Source organism: Falco cherrug, chromosome W (genome assembly GCF_023634085.1).
Source record: "Falco cherrug isolate bFalChe1 chromosome W, bFalChe1.pri, whole genome shotgun sequence".
In the NCBI taxonomy this organism is placed as follows: domain Eukaryota; kingdom Metazoa; phylum Chordata; class Aves; order Falconiformes; family Falconidae; genus Falco; species Falco cherrug.
Window position 1 is genome coordinate 16,708,446 of NC_073719.1, and position 7,390 is coordinate 16,715,835.

Genomic DNA, 7,390 nt, shown 5'->3' on the forward strand with positions numbered 1-7,390 from the left:
GAGGCACAGAAGAAAAGTTCTGATCTCTGCTTTCTGTGGTGATAAAATTGATCCTTCAGAGTTGCAATGGTTAAAAGCCCAAAAAATCACCTTGGGAAAGTACAGCACTCCTCCCATAAAGAAGGTACCAGGAAAAAATTCTCTTGCTGTTCTCTACCCTGCACTTGCAGCCATGTGAGGAACAGCACAAAAGTTCTTCTCCCTGCTTTCTGTGGTGAGAAAATGGACCCGAAGTTTTTGCACCCCTGCAGAGCCAAAAGAAAAAATATATCTTGGGAAAGTGCAGCACAGCTCCCCTGGAGAAGGTGCCAGGAAGGAATTCTCTTGCTGCTTCTCACCCTGCCCGGGCAGCCATGTGAGGCACAGCACAAAAGTGCTGCTCCCTGCTTCCTGTGGTGAGAACATTGACCCTTCAGAGTTGCAGTCGTTAAGAGCCAATAAAAATCATCTTGGGAAAGTGCAGCCCTGCCCCCCTGGAGAACATGCCAGAAAGGAATTCTCTTGCTGCTTCTCACCCTGCCCGGGCAGCCATGTGAGTCAGCACTAAAGTTCTGCTCCCTGCTTTCTGTGGTGAGAAAATTGACCAAAACCTTCTGCACTCATGCAGAACCAGGGCTCACCTTGTGAAAGTGCAGCACGGCTCCCCTGGAGAAGGTGCCAGGAAGGAATTCTCTTGCTGTTTCTCACCCTGCCCTGGCAGCCATGTGAGGCACAGCACAAAAGTGCTGCTCCCTAATTTCTAAAGTCAACAAAATTGACTGTCCACAGTTGTACTCATGTTGAGGCAAGACTTTCTTACTCAAAAGCAAAACCCAAGAAGCCATGTAGCCTTGGGACCCCCCCTTGTCCTTCCGTGTGGCTGGTGACTTCCCATGGCTTCTCTGCAAGGCAGGAGAAATAACCATGAATTTGGAAGCCCACGTAAATTCAAGTACACTTAGTCCTCTGACAGTCACTACTTATGGGCCAGCGGTCCTCTCACCCCTCCACAGATCTGCCTGTTAGTCCTCTAGCAGTCATTCTCCATGGAGGGACCACAAGTCCTCCACACCTACCCACCAGCTCACCAGAAATGAGTCAGACCACGCCAGAAGTGACACTGCCTGACCTGCAGGAGATATATTAGACCAGTAATGATGGTTTCAAGACAGAAAAAACACCACCATCCACCAGCACAGCAGAAAAACAACCAGAAGAAACTTCGTACACAAACCAAAGGCACCCATCCATACTGTACAAAGGAAAAAAAAGCTGAAAAAAGGCACTCTCCACAAAAAAAAACCACCACACAGATCACAAGATAAGATAAAAATGCCATAACCCCAGGAGCACAGGGCCAACAAACACAGATTCTGTCCATAACAGTAACACACTTTGACACTAACTCGCTTGACCTCTGGCATACCATAACCTTGTTGCCGCCAAACCCCAGCACACTGTAGCCCTAAGGCAACACAAAATGGAACACAAAGTCCCTGGAGATCTCCGCCAGGGCCTTCAGGTGGTCCCTGACCTCAAGCATCACAACCTTCAAGTGAGAACAAGATGGAGGCACCAGGACAACACCAGCATGTGTCTTCACACCCTGGCAAAGGGCCTGAGATAAACGCTCCTGGGCAGAGAGGCTGAGGCACTCGGAGGCTTTGAGCCAGCCCTCCACCACCACAGGGCTTCAGCTCATCATTTCTGTGTCAGAGCCACCAGGCAGGTGGCCCCATCCTCCCTGAGAGACCGCTCAGGGCACCTGTACCCAGCTCCAGGGGGCTGGACACACAGCCTCGGATCCATGGGGGGAGGGGTGCTTTAATCCTGGGAGCAGGATTTCTGACAGTGCCCCTGAGGAGGAAAGCCTCCACGGGCCTGGAAGCCTGAGAGACATCCCTGCGCTGCTCCACATGTCACCAAAAGCAGGGGCTGAGGAAGGCTGCTTTGGGGCCCGTCGAGGGAACCAGCTCCCCTGGTTTCCAGCCGGCGGCGGGGCCCGGCAGGGTGCAGCACCCTCAGCAATGCCCGGCTCCTTGCGCCTCGGCCCCAGGGCTGCAGCGCAGGGCTGGCCCCAGCCGGGGCTGGGCTGGGAACAGCCAGGCAGGGCCCCTGGCAGCCCCGGCACGCACCTGCTCCCTGCATGGGGCGGCCTGGTCCTTTGCAATCGACCCCGTGGCACCCAGAGAAGGGCCCTGCCCTGGGCCTGAGCCATCACTGCAGGGATGAGGCCTTCCTCGGCGTCCGTCCCTCAAATCCCTCCCTCCGGCCCCCACGGTCCGTCCCTAAAACACTTCCCCTCGCCCCCGGTCCCTGCTGGCCCTGAAGGCTGGCCACAGCACTTGGTTTCAAGCCTGAGCTGGTCATGTCATGGCTGTTCTGGAATGCGGTACAGTGAAAGGAGAGACTGAAATGGCAAATGTTCCCCCTCGGGGCGGTCAAATGCTGGCAGAGGTTGCCCAAGGAGGTTGTGCAGTCTCTGTCCTTGGGGATCTTCAAAGGCCAAGGGCACACAGTTCTCAGCGACCTGCTCGAGGTGAGCGTGCTGGAGCAGAGGGCTTGGCCCAGAGGACCTCCACGGGTCCCTTCCAACCCCCCCCTCCCGTGTGGCTCTGTGCTTTGCTTTTCCTCCTAAAGCCCCTCAGCTCAGCCCCGATGCCCGCTGGAAAGGGTGCTGGGGCAAGGGACCATCCCAATCTCCTCCCCGAGGGTCCACCCCAGCACAAGCGCTCCCCACTCCACAAGGCCCTATGGCAGACACAGTCAGGAGAGGGAAAAGATTCTTTTATTGTCAACAGCAGCTGCAGGGGCCCAGGAGTCACAGCTGTTCAGCCGGTGAAAATCAGTCGGCACCTGCAACGACAGAGTCAGAAAGCTCTGATAAGCCCCCAGAGGCAGGAAGAGGCAGGATTTGGTTCCCCCCTCTTTGGAGGACACTGTTTCTGAGGAATTCCTCATGGCCCAGAAGGGAGAGCTCTTGCTGGCCTCCACTCGAGGCCGGCTCCGGTGCCTTCTCCCCAGGGGTGATGTCCCTAGGGAGCTGTGCGTGCGCAGGGATGCTGACAGTGCCCCTGTGCCGCGCAGCAGGGCTCGACGGGGAGCCCCCGGGGAGCTGCCGTGGGGCTCATCCCAAACCCTGCTCAGCACCAGCCCTCGCCGGCCCTTGCCAGCCAGCTGGGCTGACTTAGGGCCGTGTTCAGGGCTGGGAAAGATGGGCAGCAGCGCGTGGTACGCACCTGGCCTTCCTGACGTGCTGCAGCTTCCTGCATTTTCTCAGGTTTGGGTCCACAAAGTCATTTCCTCTCTTCTCCTTTTTATTTGTGCTTGGCTGTCCCTCTCCTCTGCCCAGGCTTCTTTTCTCTTCCTTTTCCTTGACTTTTCCTTCTCCTGGTGGGAGCCTGCAAACCTTTCCATCCCACAGCGTGATGAGATGGGGAAAGCCCCAAGCCCCTGCAGCGAGCTCTCAGGTCAGGCAAGGGGAGCTCTTCCTACCTGGTTTCCTGGGGCAGGCTGGTCAGTTGTGGCAGGCGTGCCAGGGACTCTGCCGTGCCCTCGGGGGTGCCTGGAGGCAAATCTGGAGGTGCCTAAACCAGAAATTTGGGAGGTAACGGGTGGCAAGTGACAGCCTGGGGTAGTGAGGGCCTGACTGCCAAATTGCTGTATGAGCTCTACAGAGGAGATGCTGGTTTGCATCGTGCACATTTTGCACAGGCCAGCCAACGCAGCCTAGACTTGATGAAGCTGCGACGGAGTCGGATTTGAGCAAAAGCCCTCTCAAGGTGGCAGCTACTCCTTTCTGTCCTTTTGTGGGTATTTTGTAGGTATGTTTTGTTTGATGAAGCAGATCATACTTAATGAAGTGCATTCCAGAAACAGCCTTTCCAGTTTTCCTTAACACGCACCACTCTGGGGGGAGAGGAGGAACCCCAAAGGCACAAGAGAGCGGCTGCCAGGAGGAGGCCCAGCGGCTGCTTGGCCTCCTGGGAAATTACTGTCCCACCTGAGACATGTTGCCCCAGTGTCTGTGGAGCTGCCGTACCTCTGCCGCTTTGGGCCCTGCCCCTGTGTCTCCCCCAGCTCCTCTGTCGATGCCCAGCAGAGAGGCGGCTGCATCCAGAAAGGCTTTTGCCGGACGGTGGGTCTCTGCTGTGCCTGCAGGGCCACTTTGCTCTTTGCACCGCAGCTCTGGAAAGCAAAAGCACGTGCAGCAGCGCGACTTCTTGGAAGTCAAGAACACCTAAGCAAAGCCCAGCCGAGCCCTACACCACTTGTCTCCTCAGCGTTGAGGTTTCTGGCATCCCAAGCCCCAGTGTCTGTGACAAGCCTCAGTCCCACCTCCTACCTGTGCCCTTGTCCATGGGTGCTGGCACCTCCTCGGCTGATGGAGGGGAGAGGCCGGCCACCTCCTCCCCAAAGATGTCCCCGCAGTTTTCAATGAGAAACTCCACCAGCACGTTCACCTGCAGACATCAAAGCCTTGGTCTCAAGCCAGGTGCCTGCAGACGTGTCAAGCAGCCTTTCCCACTGCTGACCCTTCGCCTGCGCAGGCGGCTGCGGCTGGGGGTTGCTCTTCCAGGCACCCAGCCCACCAGCACTGGCCCAAGGGAGGAGGCAGCCAGGGACCTCGCAACAGCCAAGCTCCGATGGGCCGGGAAGGCAGCACTGGCTGCTGGGTAGGGCGTACCTTCTCGGTCACCACCAGCATGGCCTGCAGCGGGAGCAGGTCCTCGTTGGGTGGGCTCAGCAGGTTGGGCCCGACGCAGATGGCCAGGTTGCTGCAGCTCATTCTGCTGGTGGCTGCGTTGTGGCCGATGTGCTGCAGCAGGGCCATCAGCCGCTTCAGGAGGAGGAGGTTGGCCGCAGGCAACTTGTTGGCCACCCTGAGGGAAGAGGAAGACAAGGCTGATGAAGCAGAGGGTGCCCACAGCCGTCCCCGCAGCTGGCCCCAGGCGGGTGGGAGCCAGCGGCCGTGTTGCACAGCTTTGCAGCTGCCCGAAAAGACAGCTTTCTGAGGAGCCCGTGCCTTTGCAGGCAGGTCCCAGAACTCTCCCGGTCCCTGCTCACCAGGCAGGCTGCTGCCCACACTTACGCTTTCAGCTCCTCCACCTTGGCCTGCTTGCTGGCCCTCTCCATGGCTGCCATCCAGTCCTCGTAGAGGCCGATGACGAGGAGCTTGGTGGGGATGCTTCGCAGGAAGTCCTGCAATGCCAAGGGCTGCAGGTGAGCCTTTGAACGCTGCAGGCCAGCCAGGAGCTCCTCCAGCTGCAGGTCAGAAGCGCTCACCTTCAAGATGACGGCCAGCAGCACTGCAGGCTGACTTCCCACGTCAATGTCCTTGCCGCGGTCCAGGGCCTCGCGCAGCTGCCGAAGTTCTGTCCCACCGGCAGCTCTTCGGAATATCCCCTCCGTTGCTGGTCCTTGCTGGCGCAGGACAGCCAGCAGCTCCTGCAGGAGAGGCAGGAGGCCACTTGCTTGGCTGAAGAACCAAGCGGTGGCAAGGACCAGAGCTCTGCCCCAGACGTGGTTGCCTAAGCGCCACAAAGGGTCTGGGACCAGAAGCAGGTTCTGGGGGTGCAGAGCCCAGTGCCCTGTCCCCGCAGCTGCTGGGGACATGCAGGCCCTCTCCAGAGCAGCTGGAGGGAGGGCTGGGGACCCCGTCTGTCCAGGCTGGCTTACCTGGATGGGCCGGGGCAGCATGTTGTCCTCCCCACAGAGGGCTGCCAGGGGCTGCCCAAAGAGCGCCCTGCTGCAGCTGGAGCCCACCTGCCCTGGCGCCTGGGCAGCGGCCGGGGTGCGCCGCAGGGCGAAGGGCCAGGGCAGCCCCATCCTCCTCCTGCTGGTGCTGCTCCCGCTGCTGCTCCCTCCTGCTGCAAAGGAAAACAGAGTAAGACACCGCCAATGGAGACCCCAGGCCAGCGGTCCCAGCGCCTGCCCTGCCCTGCGCTGCCCCGCCTGCAGCACGGTGCTGTGTGGTGCGGCAGGATGGGCAGGGAGGCAGCAGCTGGAACCGCGGCTGTGGCTCGGAGGTGTTGACTTAGAGGCTCTTGAGAGCCATCGTGCCACGGGGTCAGCCTGTGCCAGCCTTCACCCTGCCCTTCTGCAAGCTGCGGGCAGCAGCAGAGGCTCCGTGTCCCCGCAGAAGCATATCCAGCAGGCACTGCCCAGCAGTTGTCCTTGTCCGTCCAGGTGACATCCTTCCGTGGGCTGCCCAACCTGCATGGCGACACTTGGGACAAGTGAGCACAGCATTGCAGGAGGTTGCCTTGCTTTCCCAAACTCACCTGGTGCGGGGCAAAGTCCCCCTGCGTTTGCAGATGGGGCTGTCGCAGGCCCTTGCTTGGGATGAGCCTGCAAGAACCAAGAATCAGGCTGTGCTTGCAGAGCAGCCCCGCAGCAGAAAGGGCCACCAGCAGCCTGAGCGCGGCAGAGCTGGGACCCTCTGCCCTCCCGGGCTCTCTTCCCCATGTGGCAGGGTTCCTCCCAGTGTCACCAGTCAGAACGTGCTGGCGTGCTGCTGGCTTCCCAAAACTCTCTGCTCCCTGAGTGGCACCATCAGACCCTCTGTCCCTCCTGCACAAGGTCACCCCAGTCCCTGTGCATCCCGGCGCAGCCAGAGGCAGGTGCAAGGCAGCCATTCTCACCTCTGCCTGTGCCTCCATCAGCCTCTCCAGGCTCCTGGCGCGCAGTGTCCTCCACTGGGCAAGAGAGAAGGAGGGGAAGAAGGTGAGCAGCCATGGCTCTGCTGCTCGGCTGCAGGAGCAGTGCTTGGGGACAGGGCCCAGAGCAGAGAGACACTCACGGCGTGGCGGCGGCTCAGCTCCCTCTCCAGGAGCTTGATGGATGTCAGATGGGTGACGCGGGCTCCCTTGCGTCCTTCTGGTGTCCTGTGCACCGGGAAGGGAGAGGGAGAGAGCTGGGTGAGCCCCAAGCCGTCTCTTGTCTCTTGTCAGGCAGCTGTGCCTGAGAGCTGCTCGCAGCCACGGGGGCACCTTCCCCAGCTGGGGGCTGTGTTCCCCCGTCCATCCAGCTTCTCCTGGAGCATTCCCCCGGCTTACCCCAGCAGCGTGGCCACCCACAGCTCCTTCAGTGCCTGGGATCTGCAGATAGAGAGGAGAGAGAGCGTCAGGCCCTGCTGCCCCCAGCCCTGGGCAAAGGTGGGGGCCTGCACAGCCCTGTGCTGTGGGGCAGGACAGAGGCGCTGTCCAAGCCCTGGGTCGCTCTGTCCTGCCTGAGCGGCTGCATTTGCCCTTCTCTTCTGGGGACCAAAAGGTGACCAGGGCATGCGGGATGGGGAAACATCCCCCATCCCTCCCTCCCTGCCACCGAGCTGCCTGCCCCCTGCCCAGCTCTGCACGCAAGGCAGAGGCCTGTGTTCATGGGATGGTGTGGGCACGGCTGGGAACCTCTG